At 42.6% G+C, this 19,958-nt stretch overlaps 1 protein-coding gene across 13 annotated transcripts in view; it reads right to left on the bottom strand.

Annotated features, from left to right (window-relative positions):
* Positions 1 to 19,958, bottom strand: part of FOXP1 (forkhead box P1) — a 391,101-nt gene that overhangs the window by 227,800 nt on the left and 143,343 nt on the right. The window contains exons 1-2 of one of the 13 annotated variants that reach the window (XM_055804561.1): positions 5,467 to 5,612; positions 3,751 to 3,832 (exon numbers count right to left, since the gene is read on the bottom strand). The exons of 11 other annotated variants lie outside the window; for them this stretch is intronic. The gene's annotated coding sequence lies outside the window, so the exon portion shown is untranslated. Of the gene's footprint in view, positions 1 to 3,750; positions 3,833 to 5,466; positions 5,615 to 19,958 lie in introns of those variants that run through there. One more of the 13 variants, XM_027792981.2, reaches the window with a different exon arrangement.

Below are 19,958 nucleotides of genomic sequence, written 5' to 3'. Positions count from 1 at the left end.
TACTCCACCATAACAGGTCAGGTCTCACCTTCCTGAGAGTATGTAAAACAATACATCTTTTATGTAAAATACATGACCTTTGACATACGATGTGCTCTTAGATTAGCAACAATAAAGGCTTTTATCCTGCTTTGCTGCAGGGGTTATCTTGGATTTGACACTTTAAACCTCTTTTCATATTTATCTGGTTTATAAATTTTCTGGGTATTTGGCAGCGAGTTCCTTATTTTGGCAGTATTTTGCAAGCAGACTTCATTTCTACCCTGAGTCTTCATGATAGTAAATGAACCATCTTAAAATGTACTTTTTAAGGAAACTGCTGAAAATTACACGTTTGCATAAACTGTGCTACAACATCTCTTTTGGCAGTGCTGTAAAAGGCAGGTAAGGTTTTCTAAACACATTTGTCATCTGTGAACTGAACAGGCTCCATGGAAACCCAGTAACACTGGCCCACCGTTAGCTGGTGGGAGACCAAAGGGGTCTACCGAGGGCAACACATGCGGAGGGCTGAGGAGGACTGCAGCTCCTTTCACAAATCACTCCTTGACTGACAGTTGGACTGCTTTCGTTTCTGGTTATCTGGTTGTCAGTCTTGCTATATGCTACCTGGCTTTCAAAAATTTGGGTGATATACCACTGAAGTTAAAATGATCAGCAGAGACAGCTGTTCCCACCTGTGAAAATTTCTCATTAATAGTCCAAAAGTTGAGTATCTCAAAACATAGAAACACAAATACAGACTTTCCTCCTGAAAATGTTTATATGGGTGAGCGAATTGATGTAGCCAACACACATTCCTTCCATCATGCTGTCTTTAAGATAAACACAAAGTACCATCAACACCGTAAGTGTGTGCGTGGAGCAAACAAAGAAAAAATCCCATCCTACCAAAGCAAGACACTTCACTATACTCACATTTTCCCCCCAAGGAGATGATTAAAATAGAAAACCAAACCACAAACAAAAAATCCACTTTGCGAGCACCACTGGTTCTGCTGTCTCACAAGCAGAAGGAAGGTCTCCAAGCGCCCCGCAACACCAGCCCCTCAGCTCAGCTGGCATCCCACACAGGGGGCAGTCTGCAAAACTACAGGCCCTGCTCAGATTTTACTAGATATTCCCGAAAACATGATATTTTTTTCACCAGTGCCTCAGTTTACCCACCAGCGAGAGAGGTAAACACTTTTGTAACACATTTTAAAAACCCGGGATACAAGATGCTTTAAAAAAAAGATGCTCTCAGCAGGATTTTGGAAAGACAACTGGTAATACTCTTAAAAAGACCATGAGACCTGAGCTAGTGCCATAACCTTTCCTGCTGACTTTAACAGAAAGCCCCCCTATTGCTGTGGATCAAGTCCTACCTATTTACCTGGTACCAAGGGACCAGACAAAAAGATCAGAGGCTTTGCCATTATACCTGCTGTCGGGCTGGACCTTGCCACTCCTTTGATCCCACAACGCTTTTTTGATTTAGTGGTCTCCTCCTCCACGGCAGGGAGGTCATTCCAGGGAGGCTGCAGGATGGAGCCCTAGCTCCAAGTGATTACTGCAAAGCCAAATTTAACCAATAATATAAAGAACATGCAGAAATAGTGAGCATTGCAGAATGGAAGTCTACTTAAAACAGTAACGTTTTTACTAATATCTAAATGAGAAGAGCCTTGAGTATAACCAAGAATAGATTAACAAAGACCTTGATCCCACACAAACTGGCTGTGAGTAATTTTACACAGGAAAGTAGAACACCAGTTGAGCTGCTCCCCTGCTTAGAATTACACATGTACATTTTTTGCCACTGTCCCAGCCTTGAGAAGCCTACAATTCATTATTGGAAACCTAGAGTCGCAGAAGAATCTCTCCTTCGCTACCTAGGAAGCAGACTTCTTTTTTTTTAAAAAAAAGAGAGAGAGAATACACACACATCCCTGACAGCACAACAAAAAAATGTTTCTGAAATTCGATTTTGATTCATTTTTCTTGTATAAGACCAGAGACCAGCTAAAACGTATTTAATGTGTCTGATAAAAATATTTACTACAAGACTTCCTGAAAGCTTTAAAATATCAAAACTTGATCACCAAAATAAGCACTTCTGTGCAGCAATTTCTTCTAAATGAAGTGTACCATAACCATCTAATACAGCTGCTTCTTTCCCTTCAGAACTCCCTGAGTCACACATTCAGCTGCGCACAGGCTGAAATACAAAATATGTTCTACTGTTCTCGTAATTATTATTTTCTTGTCCTGTGCAGGAAAAGACGTAGTCAGTGATCTTGTCAACTGTACATTTGTAAGAGGACACACACACACACAAAAAGTTTTTCATTTGGTGTTTTGCTAATGCTGAAAATACAGGATGTACACTGAGCATGAAGAGCAACATCTGGTACCATGCAGGCTTGCGGGCCCGATCCTGCACACAGGTTACTCTTCCCACCCCATGCGCTCAGTCTGGTTACTTGCACTAACACATTCAAATCATATGTAGGATCGCTTTGAGAACAGCCGGTAGTTGTCTCTTCAGTTTTGCTGTACCTATTTTATTTTCAAAGGGGTATCTAGCAACCTAAACAATATATATTAAACTATATCTTTTAAATAATCTGAGGGAGAAGTATTTTTTATGACCATTGTCAAGGTGGCTACTGTTTATCGGGCAGCACCCAGTAAATCTCCGAAGGGACGGTACAGGAGATTTTCTGTACTGGGAATATTATCACCTCCTCGGAAAGTGAAAGGCAGGTGAACGGTGAAAGTGTGAGGGACCAAGTGCACTTCTTCCACCTCGCTCCGAGGAGGGGGAAATGGATTTGGTACAGGCCAAAAGACAGGGATGTTAACGCTCGCTACCTTGCTGCTTCTCGGTGGAAGGAGGGAGCAAATAGGACTCTATTCTCCTTCTCAGGCATTAGCAGGCTGTCCAGAATCTCTGGCTGGTGCTTATTATTTATTCTAAACAGAAATAAAATAAAAATAAATAACAGCACGAGGACAAAGCTACGCACGGCACATTTTTCGAAACAGTACTACCTCTCCAGTCCACTGTAACCTTGGAAAAGCGTAACTCAAGGTAAGCCAACGCTAGGGAACTGATCGCGAGCCATTCTTCCCCCGCTTTTTAACAGCTCCCGCAGGAAACCCGGGCGCAGCTCAGTTTACAGAGAACTTGGGCGCAGCTCGCTCCCGCCGAGCCGAGCCGAGCCGCGGCGGCCGGGCTCATCCGCTCACGACGGCGCGGCTGCCGCCGAGCGCAACGCGGCGGGGGCCTCCCGCGGCCACCGGCGGCCCAGCCCGCACCGGGACCCCGGGAGGCGCCGGGCGTGCCGAGCGCCCCGGCCGCCGGCGGGAGGCCGCCTCGCCTCCCTCAGCCCAGCGCCAAGGAGATCAAACGCTGCCGCCCGCTCCGCGCTCGCCACATCTTCCCCGCTTCTTAACATCACCCTCCGTGCCTCAGGGCCAGCCTCGGCGTTCCCTGCCGCCCTACACCCGCCCCTGGGCGCCCGGCCTGCCCCAGCGACCGCGACAGCGCGGCGGGGAGCGGCCCTTCCCCGCGCCCCGTCAGGCGGCGGCCCGGCCGCGCGCGCCACGCCGAGCCCGCCACTTCGGGGGCTCCGCCGCGCGCCGGCCGCGGGCTCCCCACGCGCACCCGCCCCGCGCCGCCACCCGCGGCCCCCCGGGCGGCAGCTGCCCGCGCCCCCCGCCCCGCCGGCCGCCCTCGGCGGGGCCCGGCCGCCTCCCGCTTACCTGACAGGCGAGCGATACTCTTGGTCATGGTCATGTGAAAATATTTTCGAGGTATCCTTTAACAGGCTTTAAATATTGAAGCCTAAAAACAATATTTGCTGTTTTACCTTTGAAGCTTTAACAAAAGCTTTGTTTTAGCATTTACCTCGGTGTGCAATAAGAGTTAATAATCAAATCCGTCCCAACCCCCACAAATGTTAAACAAAAAGATAAAAGAAATGCAAATAGCTATTGTCATGGAAAGTTAAAGTACCTGTCTGTATTTTTAAGTGAAAACTATTATCTCTATCAATCAAAATTTAAGAATACAATAGCACTAATCACACAAGGTGCTTTGACTGAGGTACTTTTCCTCATAAAAAGTTTTTTTTTTTTTTTAACTGGTGCATAAAAGTAATACACTTACAATTAGATATGGTATTTGTAATTTTGTTATTAAAAACCCTCAGCAGTCTTATTGTTAATAAATGCCTCCGAGTCTGTAGGCTGATTTGTACCCAAGAAGACCAAAGTCCCTACATATTTTAATAAGGTTGATGAAATTTTATTCAGATTCTCACACTTTCCAACATGTGGTGGAACAGCACACTCTTCTGTTTGAGAGGAGTTACTCAAACGAAGGAAATAGTTAATTGGTAACCAAAACTACTACTACTGGCCTCACTGCACATTTTCCACATTTCTCCCAATGCTGTCTGTACTACAACCGCCTGCTTTGAAGACGTGCCCTTTGTCATCTTTTCTTTAATTTTTGATGCCAATTCCCTCTCGTCGGACTCTGACGTTCTCCTAATACAGCATATATTACGTATACAGCATATACATTGTGCAGGCACACCACGCGGATTTTCTCCAAAGTCATTTTTAAAACTAATTTGTCCAGGCTGAAGCAGAAACCGAGCTGCGCAGTTAATAAGTGCAGGAGCGAGCACTAGTAATTACACCTATACTAAAAGAAAGAGCCCAAGATTAAAATATCTATAAGTAAACAGTTAAGCCAGGATGCCATTATGCAAACTCTGCTCTCAGGGAGGGATGTCTCCCACACTGAGGAGCAATAGGACTGTCATTTTTTCCCCCTGCAATATCAGGTTTCCTACTCCACAGTTCTGGTACTCTGCATCATGGCTAACATCTCTAGTGTGCTATTAATATCAATGAAGAGACGATTCAATTTCCACATAAGAAAAACCTTCCTATTACAGCGCAGACATTCTAGTGAGGACCCTTGCGAAGGAAACAATAAAGACCAGAGCACTGGGTGTTCCCCCCCCCCCTTTTTTTTTTCTTTTTTCCTTTTTTTTTTTTTCTTTTTTCCTTTTTTTTTTTTTTCCTGCTGCTGCTTTTGCAGTTCTGCGTTGCACACTGTTTGAAAGCTTTTAGCTAACAATGGAAGCATTATCTTCAGGATAGTTACAAAACAGGATTTGTTAGTACAAAGAATAATAACACTGAACTCCCCCACCCCCCTACCCCCACCCCCCCCAAAAATACCTGCCTATTGCAATACGGCATTTAGTACTTTATTCAGAAGTATATTCCAGAAACACCTGTATTCTTGATGCAATTCCCTCCAACAAACTCCCCTCAGCGGACCACGTTTGCTTACGGAGCTTTGGACAATCAAAAAACAACTAACAAACAAACAAACATTTTGTGCATTTATAAAATGGAACAGAAACAAAAGTATCTTATTCTACCGGAGTGCAAACTTACCCATTAATGAGGAAGAAAAAGGCTTAGAGCTGTACAGTAATTGCCAACCAACTGCAGAAAGTTGAGAGTTTGAAAACACTAAAGCACTTTTGACTATCCAGCCTTTCTGTGCTTCAACACTGGCTGCAGCGTAAGGAAGGACTGAAGGTATGTGGTCTAAACACAACAAAAGCCACTGCCTTACTCTAGATTAAATATGCAGGAAGAGGCCCCTTTGCATAAACACAAACACTCAGCAAATGAGTAACTGGCTCAAATCAGACGCCTGCTGTGCATTCTACCTGTCCTGATCTCTGACAAGCTACACAGCTTGTTTAAGGGGATAGGAGCTACAAAACCAAATCAAATCATAGCGCTAAACGCTTTGCTCGTATAATAGTAAATAACAACAGCACCAACAACTCAACGCCAAACGTTCATTTCTAATCTAAGCATTGCTCTGGCAAAGAGCTGAATCGTGTGCGATGCCCGCTTTGGCTCAGCCACCCATTTCGCCAGAGCAGAAGAAACACAACCAAACACCACCTGTAAAATTAATTTTCATTAACTGTATTGAAATCCAATACATTCCTGGCCTGGTGTTTTCTTAATGAGGATGTACAATTAATACAGAGGCTTCTGGTTAAGTTAACAGAGTGAATCTGAATTTGCTTGTACTGTCCCTGTTTTGTTTACTATATAAAAGACATTTCACACACAGACCTTTTTTAGCTGTTATGAATCACTGCATAATGCACACATATTTACTGGTTTATTTGGGGAAAAGGAAGAAATTTCTGAAGTTTCCCTTAAAAAGATAATTTTCAAAATACTACTCTCATAAAATGACCCCTCCAAACTATATTTACGTCAAAAAACCCACAAACAACTAGAGACTGTGATAACCACCAAGCATGTCTAAGCAATTATTATTATAATCAAATATACTTAATTATATACTGTGATATACTCTCGCTTCTAGAGAAATAAATTATTTTTCAGTCTCGTTTATCCTTCCATTCCAGAAATAGAATGAAGCAGCACAATTTTAAAGCAATTGGAATTCACCAGTGTCCCTTCCTAACTTAAGGAGTCAAATCACATTGACCTCTTATTGTAAGTCCTAGCTACATGTTGGTTTTGGTAATTTAATTATTTTTTAATAACTTGCAGTATTAAATGATTGCCATTGAAACACAAATAAGATTATACTCCTTTGCCTTACTCTCTTGTGCTCCAGACTACAGCGTAACATGGATAACACGACTGCATCCAGCACCGAAATTTCATTCTGAAAGAGCACTTACACACAGGCAGACACAGGAAGATTTGGCCTTTGAAAGACGCAACACATTTACTGGATTCTCAAGCATGTGCCACCGATTATTTCAAAGGATACTGGATATAACTCACAGTTTTAATGCTGTTCAAGCATGTGCAGTTCCACTGAGCACTCGCACAGTATGGAGTTTTTACTTTTCCTTGGATAAACTCACCATGTTAGAGCACAATGAAATTGCTAGCATGAGCTAGTCAAGCCTAACAGGATAAAAACGCTCCAACAAAAGAATCCTGCAAGAAATTTTAGAGCCCCTGTATCATTCACCATTTTTGCATTGAAATGACCTTCCAAATAAGGTGTCAGATAATACGGTTCACATAGATGATAGTGATCTAACCTTGATGCAAATAAACCATAGTACAAAATTTAATCAGTATATCACTGTGTAAAAGCCTTTGTCCATCCCAATGGAGCTTCTAATGACTGTTTTGGCAGTTCTGGCTGGTAGTTATGCCTCCCTGCTCATATATATCTCATACTGGTTGAGCAAGCTAATGGAACTGCTGTTAGTGGAATCCAATATTAATACCCTGCATCATGCAAAACTGGATGCAACTGAATATATTATACAATTACAGGTAGCATCTAATTCCATAGGTATTAGATACTGGGCTCTGAATTAATATTTTAATAGAGAAAGTGAAATAAATACTATGTTTCAGGTAAGATATCTATGAACTCTGGATCTCCCAGTCTTCTTGCTGTAAACCTACTCTATACTCACACAGAACAGACATAGGACCCTGACAAAAATTGGCAGGCAAGCTTTAGATGCTGAGTGACACATACTGATGCACAGAGTCAAAGATGTCATCTTCATGCAAGCTCCACTAGTTATAGGCTTGAGAGAAAAATGAAAAAAAAAAAAAAAACAAACCCAAACCAAAAAACCCCACAAAATAAAACAAAAAAAGGGGGGGGTGGGGGGACTGGAGCGAGACCTCCAAAAAATAAACAGGGTGTACAGTTTCAAAGGCTACAGACACAGACATTTCATTGTTCAAGCCAATTATCAGTGGAAAATAATAACAACAGATGGATTCAGAGTCACTGACTTTTCATATGCACTTCATCTCTGCACAACAGATGATGAAATGCGAGAGCTATCTCAGAAAGGCAAAACATCTTTCAGTAAAAGAACTCTATACTCCAGATGGGGACCTTCTAAGGCAGCTGATTATCTTCTTATAATGTTGTAAGATAGACTTACTAAAACATTTCAAGAACTGATCAGATAGGATGAGCACAATGGCATCATTATGAGAAGTAAGTCGCTTCGGCCTCAGACTTGTGACTGAACTAGTTGGAGATTTCAATACGGTCTGAGCTGCCTGTTCCCCATTTTTGCATCAAGTACCGGTTCCTCAAAAAAGGGCCCAAAGCTGCTGCCTGCAGGCTGGACAAAACACGGGGGTCGGCTTTGCCTGGAGAGGGGATGCAGGCGCAGGGCCACGGAGTCAGCAACTGCATGAATTGGTCCCCAATAAAGTCTTGCCGCGTGAGCGAGGCAAGCCCCCTCGCCTTCTGCAAGCACACTATTCCACACGGGGAGAAAGGCAGAGGGCAAAACATATTTACAAGCACGACTGTTTCCACTATAACTGCTAGATGTAGAGGGACCTCGTCATCCAGGGGCCTAGAGAAGCACTATGAAATAGGAGCAACCTCAGCTGAGTCAATGGAGTTACACCCATGAAAACTGGTGTAGGCACAAATAAGACACAAATTCTTTCTTACAAAGCCTTTACAAAAACTCATCTTTTTTTATGGGAAATAAAAATTTGCTTTCAAAGGGAAATAACAATTGCATGTAAATTTCGGTGGTTCCGGTGATAAGCAGTTCCAACAAATGTCACACACACCCAGTGAAGAACCACCTACCTAGCACAACCTTCTCCCACTCAACCTGAATACCACAGACTATGTGTTTTTGGTCACAAGAATCAGGTACACCACAATCTCAAAACTTGTTTTTTTTTAAAAAAAAAAAGTAGTGGAAAAATTAGCTCATTAATCTTTAAGACAACATTTATTTAATGGAAGAATACTACATAAGTATCGCATTAAAACGAACTGGTTGCCATTTCCAGTTTCTTCTCTAAAACACTGCAAGGAAAATTTAAGAAATGACACGCTCTGTAAATCAGTATCACATACCAAGGGGTAACAATACACAACACACACACACTGAACTTGCACCTACTGCTAATTTATTTCACAAGTTACAAAATATTTCTTAAGTAGAGGGCTGTTGGCTTCACAAACGTGAAGGGAAGAGATGAGTTTGCGGGCACAAAGCACAGCGTTTCCCCTCTTTGTGAAGTACTTTGTCAAAAGTAAATTCACAGGGGAACATACGAGCAAAGAGTAAATTTTGCCCAGGGCAAAATTCTGCAACTGCTTTAAGAAGCAAACAAGAACACAAAAGATGTGTAATACAACCATCTGGCTCTACTCATGCTATATCAATAATCCCCAAAATTTATCCCCACCCCCTTAATCAACCCACACTGATGCCACAAAACCAAATGGCATCACTTATGCTTCCTGCCCATCACATTTTGAAATGATATTTAATATGCATACAGTACATATTTGCATGTTAATCAATTTCTTTAAGAAAAAAAAAATATGCTTCTTGAGCTATTAGTTCTGCTTTTTCTACTTATTCACACTGGGATTTCTAAAACCACCAAGAAAGTCCTTGTGGTAAAGATACTCTCATATCGACACGGCGTCTCAGGTATCAGGACAACGTACCGGTCAGAATTTCAATCTCTTCTTCTCTCTAGTTTTTTGTCACAGTGTGAAAATAGCAGAGTGTGAATAATAATGTGCCAGCAAAATTAGCTGTTCAAGAAACACGGGTAAGCGATCAGTTTTGAACTCGAGGTTGGATGCATTTGTAAACGGCACCCTATTTGGGATGCAGGGAAGGAATTACACAGGGGAATCGCGGTATTCTGTATGTCTTTTCCATCTAGGATTTTGAGTATTTGCACCAATTATTTCAGGATACATCCCATCCAGGAGCCAACCTGCTCGTGGAAGAGGAAAATGCAGAGCTCCTGGTCATGGATGGAAGATAAGCCTCCAATGTGTGTTGGCTGCACGGCCTCTCTCCCTTCCCAACCCAAGCCCGAGGTAGAAGACCACCCTGGGATGGACAGGCAGAAAGACAGCCAGGCAAAGTGACTGAAAGGGCGGCCCCATGATTGTTTGGGGTTGGCTTCATTCTGGGGGGAAAATCACCTGCGTAACCATCGTGATTCATACCATGAGCGTGCAACGTGAAACCGGGTACCAAAAACAACACTTCAAAGAAGGTCTCTCACCGGTGCTTTGGCGACTGACGGCCACGGCCCCGGGCGCTGACTCAGAGCTCTTCTTCTTAATCCACTTTTCTACAACAACATACTCCAGCCCAAAACCTGCCTCTCCCCATGGCTGCGGCGGGCTGGCACCCTCCCCGTGCCTGTGAGCTGCCTGGGGGGGTGCACGCTGCAGCGTGGATGGTGCCCCAGCCAGCAGCCCTCTTGCCCCGCTCTAGCACGAACTTATGGTTGTTACATAGGGAAGGAGAAATACAAGCCCTGAGCGCTCATGGCATAGGCAGAAATGTTTTGCAGCTATTTTCTTTGGAAATAAGCGTATGTATAGCGGTTATGTCTGCTTCTACATCCAGACTACCAACCTGAGATCACAAACACTTTGTTAATTTTTTTTTTTTAAAATCCATTTTTGGATTGCTTCTGCTGTTTCTATGGCTTGACTTGTACAGCCTCTTTGTAAGAATTGAAAACAGTCTCCCACAAACACAGGAATGGGCAAATGGTTTAGAGAGCTAATCCACACCTGGGCTACGTAAAAGGGGCTCATATTTTCCAAACAGAAACACAACCCCTTTTATATATGAACCAGATTTGGATCCAAATGCTAAATCCCTTCACCACATCCTACGCAGGGCTCAGCAGCGGTCAAGGGGAGCAGCGGTGGGTGGTGGCTGCACCCACGATTCTGCAGGAGCACCAGCTCCATCCCGATGGCAAGGCATGGACGAGGAGACATCGCGACATTGCACTTGGATGTGAATGGCAGACCCGTCCTTGGTTACACCATGGTTAACGCAGGGTAATCCCCATCCCGCGCACGCCTCTTACAGAAGAATCTGGCCCTGTCTCGTTACTCTTGTTAGAAAAATGAAGGCTGTGACAGAAAATAGCTGAGAACTACATCTTGCCGATGCCAAAATACAATAATAACATGTTCAAAGATTTAATTTAGAAGACTACAAAGTCTAGCTCATACATCATAACACCTTGAAATAACACTTTAAGGTCAAATCCTGTGCATTTTTGGAAACCACCAAAACATAATGAAGTTTTACTTAAACACAGCATTTACATTTATAACGCATTTCAGATTCTTCAAGTAAGCTAGACCACATGCTAGGAAAATGTACTTCCCACAACATACAAATTAAGTCATATACAGCCTTCCCTCCACGGGCTGAACAGCCACCGGCACAAATGGAAGTCCTGTGTACGGATCAAAGGCAGCATGTGGACCTCTGAATATGATTTTTTTTTATTATTTTGTTTTTAATTGGCAAAACATCAAATCCCACTAGTAGTTTATTTTTGTTGCCTTCCTTGCCCCTTTTCTACCTCTCCCACTTATTTCACAACGGAACATTTTTAAACCACTAGAAATCTTTGTGGCAAAGATGATGTCATACTGACACAAGATCAGGTGTGAGGTATGGTATGAATAAATACTTATCCACAACCGCATTTAATTTTCAATGGTTGGGCATCAAGAGACAAAGAAGTTCTTATGCAGACATATTAACCGAGGACTTAATTTTAAATGGTCTGCATTTAAAAGCGCAGGAACAACGCATAGTGCAAGCCTAGAAGAAAAAGAAGCAAAAAAAAACCCACAAAAAAACCCAAAACCTCTTGTACCTTTCTTCATCTTTTTGGGAAAGCAATGCACAGCTCTAAAACTTACTGCTCTTCACAGTAATAAATACATGGTGCTTGATTACTTCATCTTCTAAGTCACCGATACCATGCAGGATAATTGTACTTTATGCACTGGTAATAAAAACTCTCCCTACGAAAATAAATATGTATTTTACAGTAATCAAGCAGGAACTAATTTTGTACTTTTTCACAAGTAGCCATTTACTTTGGCACTGAATGGTAATGTGTAGTAGAGAACGCCGTATACGCTTTAACCCAAGAAAAATTAGACTTGAAAATTAATACACAGTGAAAGACAAATTTAAAGCAGCCTTCTTGTGTTCTGACATAAGAATATAAAAATGACACGAGCAACTAAAGATTAGTTTACATACTTTTCAATCACAGCTGCCGCTCGGTAACCACAATACCTTTAAAATGACATTCTACTGAAACAGATACAGTTCGGCTGCAACAGCGGCTAGATACAGCTAACGTGAAATTAAAAGGGCATTTTTTATTTACGCACATCGTACAACACTGAGCCCCAGCACAATTACAATTGAAAGATTTTTAGCGTGATTAATTTAGAAATAATCTAGTGATAAATAGAGTGCACCGCAAGTGATTCTGCCGAGCAAATTTTTATCACCAGCCTTAGATGTCAAAACACAGTTTCAGGGACAGAGAAAGAACGAGTCACATCTTCTTGGTTAATATTTAATTGGGTGCTAAAGATTCCTCCTAAGGACCTCTGAACCATCACTGACAGCCCCACAAGATGTCCCTATCTGTGAAACAGATACCAACCCTTTCTGTATAAACTAAAATAACATTAAATTTAATCAAACCATTCAATTAATAAATCACTTCAGTGGACATTGAAGCCCAAGCCCTGTTTAATTACATAATTTTAAAAATATTTGCACACTGCAACCACTAAGATTGGCTCTGAGGTTTCATAATACACACTTAACACTTGAGTTGGAGAACAAATTTATTTAATAAATGCAGAGCTAAGTGCAATAATGCCACTCCACTCAAACTGCAAAATCACTTAGCATATCCTGCGAGAAAAAGCAAATAAACTTTTTCCCCGTTTAAACGCACATCACCACTACCGCTGGATCTGGCAGAAGCCACCTCCTTTCTGCCTGCGTTTCTGCAGTCAGTGAATGGGTTGCCTGAGCCTGGGAAGGGGGTAGGAGAGCTGGAGTCCCCCTCCTGCAGCACAGAGCACCCCGCTGCTCAGCCTGCACGCTGAATCCCTGGCCTCCCTCTCCTTGCCCTCTGCCTCCACCCCTCCCTCCTCACTTTTTCCCCTTACTTCTCCCCCTGTGATGCTCTTCTGCTCTCTTTCCCCCTTGCTCTCTGCTGCTTGCTGGGTCTCCCCAGCCTCCGTCAACGTGCTCCAGCTCTTCCCATTCCCACCTGGAGCTCCTAGCCTGAGTCTTCCCCACTTGCTCTCTTTCTCACTGCCATTTGAGATAGCTGCGGTGAAAAAAGCAAGGGGCAGGGGGCCACAGACAAAATAAACAAAACCCCAAACAAACAGGAAAGAGGGAAGAGAGTGGGGAGGGAAGCGAGGGAAAGAAAACAGTTTAATAAGGCCAAGCAGAACTACACAATTTCCAACAACAGCAAGAGACACTCCTGAGCACCAGGATGAAAAAGAAAAGCCACGGACCAAGTGTGTTACTAGAAGCGGGATTCAAGTTCTGGGACGGGTGTAACACACCTGTGCCCGCAGGACAGAAGAAACCCATGCTAACTGCCATACATAACTCAGTGCGACAGCACAGGAGCAGTTGAAATACATATGGGCCAAGCGGTGGCCTTAAACAAAGGGGAAAAAAGCCAAGCAAAGGGTTTGTCACAGCTTAGAGGCACAGCTGCGTGCACTCATACAGACTTTGCATTCATTCATATAGAGCACAGCTTTCAGGTCCTGTGGTTCCAGCATGATTTTTGGATGTAAAGTTGAGCCTCAAAAATAAATAAGTCTATATTTGGCCTGCCCTGGATTTGAGAAGTTCTCAATAGTACTTTGCATAGAAACAATCTGAATTAATACAGGCTAAGTTTTCAAGATTATAATACTCTTTACCAAGCCGATGGATGCACCTCTAAAATTCACTGCCCTGACAAATAGTAGAGCTCTTGAAAGTCTGCTTATATTAGTTTTATGGATCTATTCTACTGCTTAAATCAGGTCTCATTAAAATTACCATCCACACAAGTTCTCCCACTGGGAAATCTACGTGCCAGAGCTACTCCAGTTCCGCAGGCAGTGCTCGGAGGTGGTTACATATTGCAAAATAGCTGTGGACACGGGGGCGGGGGGAGGACGGGGAGAACAAGAGGACTTCAGGACAGCAAACAAGTTACTCCTTACCCGCCTCTGATTTTAATCCGTGCAACTTTTGCTCAGTTGGTGCAAAAGCATCCATGAAAAGAAATGCTACTGCCAAAAATGAACTGGGGGGTGCTGTAAAAAAAGTGTCCCCTGGAAAGCCAGATCTGGTCTCAAACATCCATTTTAGTGTTGGAATGGCAGGCTAAATACGCAAACACTGCACCTGACAACTTACACTAAAGCATATGATCTGCACACTGCCCCTCCAGTTTAATTTTTAATGGCAACAGTACTTAAATTTCAGCATTAATGTATTAATGTTCAAATGAATACAATTAAAAGCATCTCTATTTTCTTCAATGCTAATGACCTGGAAGATCTCTCCCCCCTTGATGTTTGCGGGGATTATTACAAATATATTTCATAGCTGTTGTTTTGGCAAAGAAGCAAAAACCTTTGCTTTTTAAATATAAAGTAACAGGAATAATGAATAATATATCTTCTGATTTTTGTTCTGCCATGATATATATATAATGATATATAAAATGTTCATTTATTATTATCACATATCCTAGGAAGCAGACATGCAAAATTACTTTTTTTTTTTTTTTTTTTTTTGTCTTATAGGGGTCATTTATCATACGGAACATCCTCCAAATAGGTAGTCCTAAAACCTCAATTTACAAAGACATTTTTTAAAGCTGAAATCTTCAAACAGGGCTACTTGCTTGATGGTTAAAATAAAAACTTTATGATAATAAAATAGTTGGATTTAAGGAGGGAGAAACAGTCTGCATTTTCTTTTAGAAGTTCCTGCCCTGACAAATTAATGTCTGGCTATTATTTTTACCTACATCTTGCCGCATTTATTAGTAACGAAAGCACTGCATGACCCTCTTTAGGCCAAGTTCAGCATTAATTTTTATTGTAGTATCTGTGTTCTTTGGGTGGGGAAAGGAAACACCATAAAAAATGAAGTCTGTATATAAAAACTATCAGTCAGATTTTAACACTTATGCAGAATAATGCAAAGCTTTATTTCTTTTTGATGTTAGCAGACTTTTTTTTTTTGCATTCCATTTTTCAATATGTAAAATGACAAAATGCAAAAACAAAAACACGAAAATGTGCTTGTTAGGGCTGGCCTAGTTTTTTGAAACATGCACAAAAATAAAACCCACTCATAAGATCTTATTTTAATATGTAATAGAAGAATCTGGCAAACATTAGCCAGAATAAGTCTAGCCAGCGAACACAGACTAACGTACTAGGCTGCTGCTGCGAAACAAAATGGAAATGTGATCTTGTTCTTCCAACACGCAAGAGGAGCATCTTCCACCTGAAGAGCACTGAAGGAACGTGGTGCAAGCACCTGCGCAGGGCTGCGGCTGCCTGAGCAAACCCTGTGCTCCTGCTCCTTCCTCGGTGCTCACACCAACACCTAACTATCTAACTTGTTGTCAATGTGCAAAGCCCTCTCAGTTGTCTCATCTCCAATCTCTCCTTCGCCAAAAGATGGGGATGCTAAAAATAAGTCAAGAGTAAAGGCATGCCTTTTCTCCAGCGCCACACCCACACTTGCGCTAGCATTGGCCACTGTGCTCTTCGCGAGCAAGACCCAGCAACAGCATGATGCTCTTTTCATGAATTTTCTTTGTGCCCAGAATCTACTCCAAGTCGTGCAGCTTTGAAGCAGTACCCAGAGAAAGAGTCAAATACAGAATTACCTCCAAGGGAAAAGACAAGAAAAGAAACAAGATGATCAAGAAAGAAAAAGGGAATGGGAGACCTGGCGTTAGCATGGCTAAAGACTGTGATGAGGAGGGAGGTGGAGAGGGAGGACAACTACAAAGCGCTTAATTATAAACCCAAAAATGTCAGAAAACCAATCTCACTCTAACAATTTGCGTATTTTGGGATTACCTACGGATGAGGAAGGTTCAGCTTAATCAGCTATCTGTGCGAATGGATCCCCAATGTGCTGGAGCTGAACTCGACGGACAATCCCGTTAGAGTGGAAAGAGCGCATGAAACGCCCTTGAGAGACGTGGCTAATGCCACAAACACTGAGGAAACAACCGTTAACAAAAGTCTTACATTTTCAGGATTAGGGGGCAAATGTTGAAAGAAGCAGAAGATGGGAAGGGCATGGCTGCACTTTATAAAAAAGTCCATTTCAAGTGTCACATATTCCCGAGGCAGATCTCACTCCCCAGATTAAAAACATAATTTTTAACCCGCTAAAATAAGCCTCCCAAGAGGGAAACAACTATAATCACTTCTTTCAGCCACCTGAACTTAAGATGTCTCTCCCTCTTCCAGGATAGGAGACAAGAGAAGAAACTCCTCATTGAGCTTTCTCTTTTTGGTCAACACTGTTCTGCAGGATGAAAGCTGCTCCCGCATCTGACAGTGTCACGCTGGAGATTTATTTGGCCTCTCTCAATCTTATATTTACCCAGGAAACACACTGTGGGCCACCACATATGGGGAAAGTCACTAGCAGAAGTAATTTGGGGGTGGATAAACCTCCAAAACCAGGTTACACACAGAGACAGACATGAGCCTGACAACTGCTGGAAGACCAGATCTCAACCTGCTGCCTTGTAGCCACAGCCCACGCTGGGCACTGTTGGGATGCAGGGTCAGGAGAAAGTCCATGCAGTGGGACGAGACCTGAGGAGCTCAGCACTGCTGCCGTTTATCAGCCACAAGCAGCCACCCAGATTTCAAAGGCCCATCAACAAAACCGCGGGGCCCAATCCTATCAGCATCTTATCCATCCTTACTACTTAAAACACATTTATTGCCACAGGCACAAGGACTCCAGAGCATCCTCACTGTCCCCAAGGACCAAGCCTAGCTTTAGCAGCCGTCCCACAGACCAGCTCCTCTCCTACCTGGGTTTGATCCAAGCACTCGCACAGCACACTCTTGCATTTTATTCTCTCTCTCTCTCTTCCCCCGAAGCTTTGGCAACTGAAATCTATTATGATGTCAAAAGGTAGCTGACAACATAAAATGTATCCCGCTGAGCTGATGCCACACGCTGCTAAATTTACAACAACATAAGTATCATAAAAATTATAAGAACTGCAAATTAACCACTGATTTTTTAGTTCAGTGACATAAATAACAGTAAAGATCTGGAAAACTTCCAAACATCTTTACAACTGTTTAATTTGTCAAAATCTATCAAGTGTATTTCAACCACAAACCTGTCCTCTGCAGTGCATTAGTTTCCACGTACTTATGCTGGCATCAAAGGCAACAAAAATAAAGTTTATATAATTACTGTATTCCGATGCACCTTTCCAGCCAAAATTTATTTCTGCTTTTCTTCCTCTGTACTACTTTGTTGCCACTAACAGTCGGCAATGTTTTAAAACATTCACCTTAAAAAAAAAAAAAAAAAATATCACTATTGCTTTCCATCCCTCCCAGGTTTGCCCCGGACACCCAAGCAGGCACATGGCTTTGTTTGCCAGTTTGACCAGTTTTCCACTCACGTGCTGCGCGTACCTCACGATGCTTGCATCAGCAAACCCTTTTATTTACTCCTTTATTTGTGCACCAAGCTCTGTGAATGCAAAGCCACTTTTCCAGCAGCTGCAAGAAACCAGGCAAAGATTAAAAAAAAAAATAATAAATTTTATAGGCTCTATTGCTTTTCCGGGTGTGGGGGGTGGGGAGGATGGAAGCTTATTTTTATATAGCTATTTATTTGATATGGTTAAATATCAATTGCTGTCTTTTCTAAGACATAGATTTACTAAAAAGAGTACATTTTCACAACCATTGCAAGTTTAACTACATTTCAAGTCCAAATGTGTTGAACTGATGAAGCACAAAGTTAGGGTCTTTCTGAAAAATAACACAGGATGTGTTTTTATTCTTTGACTGCTGCGGGGCTGCGAAGCTTGCCAAGCCCCCAGTGCCCAGCCTACCAGGAGAGCTCTGCCCCCTGCACCAGCACACCAGCAGAGGGGTCACCAGTACGGACCCCAGTACAAACCAACACAGGCAACACCGTTTCGCCTTACGCAGAAAGAACTGGCCAAGAGCTTTTCATGTAACGTTCGTTGCCTTACCCACAGGTTCACACCGAGAAAATTCATACATGACTCCAACTGCTGCAAGGTAGTCATTATACTAAATAATAAAAAAACCCGTTCAGGTAGGCATTGAGAACTGACAAGACTTTTCCATCCTCTTTATTTGCTTTTAAAAAGGCTTTTTGTGGTACAGAGAAGAGCTTCTCCCTTCAAACTGGCTCCATTTTACTCAGGAGCCATTTTGTACTTCTCCTGTACCTAAAATGTGAAATATTACAGGAACCAATTAAACCTTCTTAAATAGGAGAAACTAATAAATCCCCCCTAATAATACTGAAGTGCAGCTTGTGAGCAACTGCACTAAGAAAACACACTCGCTGCAGCTCCACGAGCATAAAAGCCCATCGCAGAGGCCAGCAAGGTGGGGCTCCTCCAAGATGTGGTTACCAAACTACTCCCATCTGCTCATGCCTGTCCCCAAAGCTTCATCTGCTCCCAAGAGCTGACAGCTAACGTGCACATCGACTTGTCCCCATCACCCCAACCAGCCCAGGTTTGGTGGCTCCATGACCTCTGGACCATCATGGCACAGCATGTTTTTTGAAGCAGGGTAACACATGCTGTGATGTGTTACATACCACACTGATTTCGAGACCAAATCTCAACCACACTGGCTACCCATATGGAAGAAGGAAAGGAAGATGAAGGACCAGGTTTGACACGATAGGTCAAACTCAGCCCCCCACTCCCAGTAAACTATACAGTAAACCTTTTTATTCTGTAAGAGCAAAATAGAATTGCTTAACATTTATATTAAAAAACAGAAAACCAACACAGAACATAGCGCAGCTCTAAATATTAAGCATCCAGATAGACAAGGAATTTAAAAATTAATTTTCCCACTGTGTTCTTTGCAAGAGCAGTACGTGTAAATGGCCATAACCCATCCAGCGACACCCAGAGGTACCATGCAAGCACTATGGAATGGCACAAGTAATTCAAAGTTCTTTGATTAAATCTAACATAATTGCACATAACTGGGGAAAAAAAAATCACAGCAACTTGGCTTTGCATATTGCATTGCATAAATCAGAAGTGATTCCCACAAAATCTATCCTTTCCAAACTATTTTATCTAAGCAACATATAGCTGTTACGACAATTTTTGAGTGATTTTGATTCTCGTTGTGGTATAACGAGTAATGAAGAAAGCACGTTTTGTATTCTGGTTTGCACTGATGAGATGTGTTTCTTCTTTGACTAAACCCTTGGTGACTCAGTTCTGCCACTTCACAACAATGAGTTCTCATATTTCCTTCTACACAGAAAGAGGGGGGGGGGGGGGGGGGGGGAAGTCTTCAACTATCCCATTCTCACCTCAAACCAAAGGGGAGACCTTGAGAGCTCCTATAATTCGTGCTGCTCATTGCAGAGTAAGACCCTACACCAAGGTGTCGTGCTAACTTGGAGGAGTCCCGGACACAGCAGACAAACACCAGCGCCAAGAAACACTGCCTGAAGACAAAAACGCCCCAAACCCGAGTTCCCTGCAGGAAAAAGGAGACCTTCAACATGAGCTTAAGGAACATTTCTCACTCCATACAGGGGAAGGTGGGCTTGGCAGGGGTGACTTCCCCCAAAACTCAAAAGCTTAGCAACAGCCTTCTACAACCATCATTCTCCGACGGTCCCAGGAAGGGTGACCACAAAATCTGCTTCTTGCATTGATGAGCAAACATGCCTTTTTCTGTGCTCTGCACCAGATTTTCAGACTTAAGTTTCTCTTTCCAGTAA

Source organism: Falco peregrinus, chromosome 5 (genome assembly GCF_023634155.1).
Source record: "Falco peregrinus isolate bFalPer1 chromosome 5, bFalPer1.pri, whole genome shotgun sequence".
Classification (NCBI taxonomy): Eukaryota; Metazoa; Chordata; class Aves; order Falconiformes; family Falconidae; genus Falco; species Falco peregrinus.
This window is presented reverse-complemented; position numbering and strand designations above follow the sequence as displayed.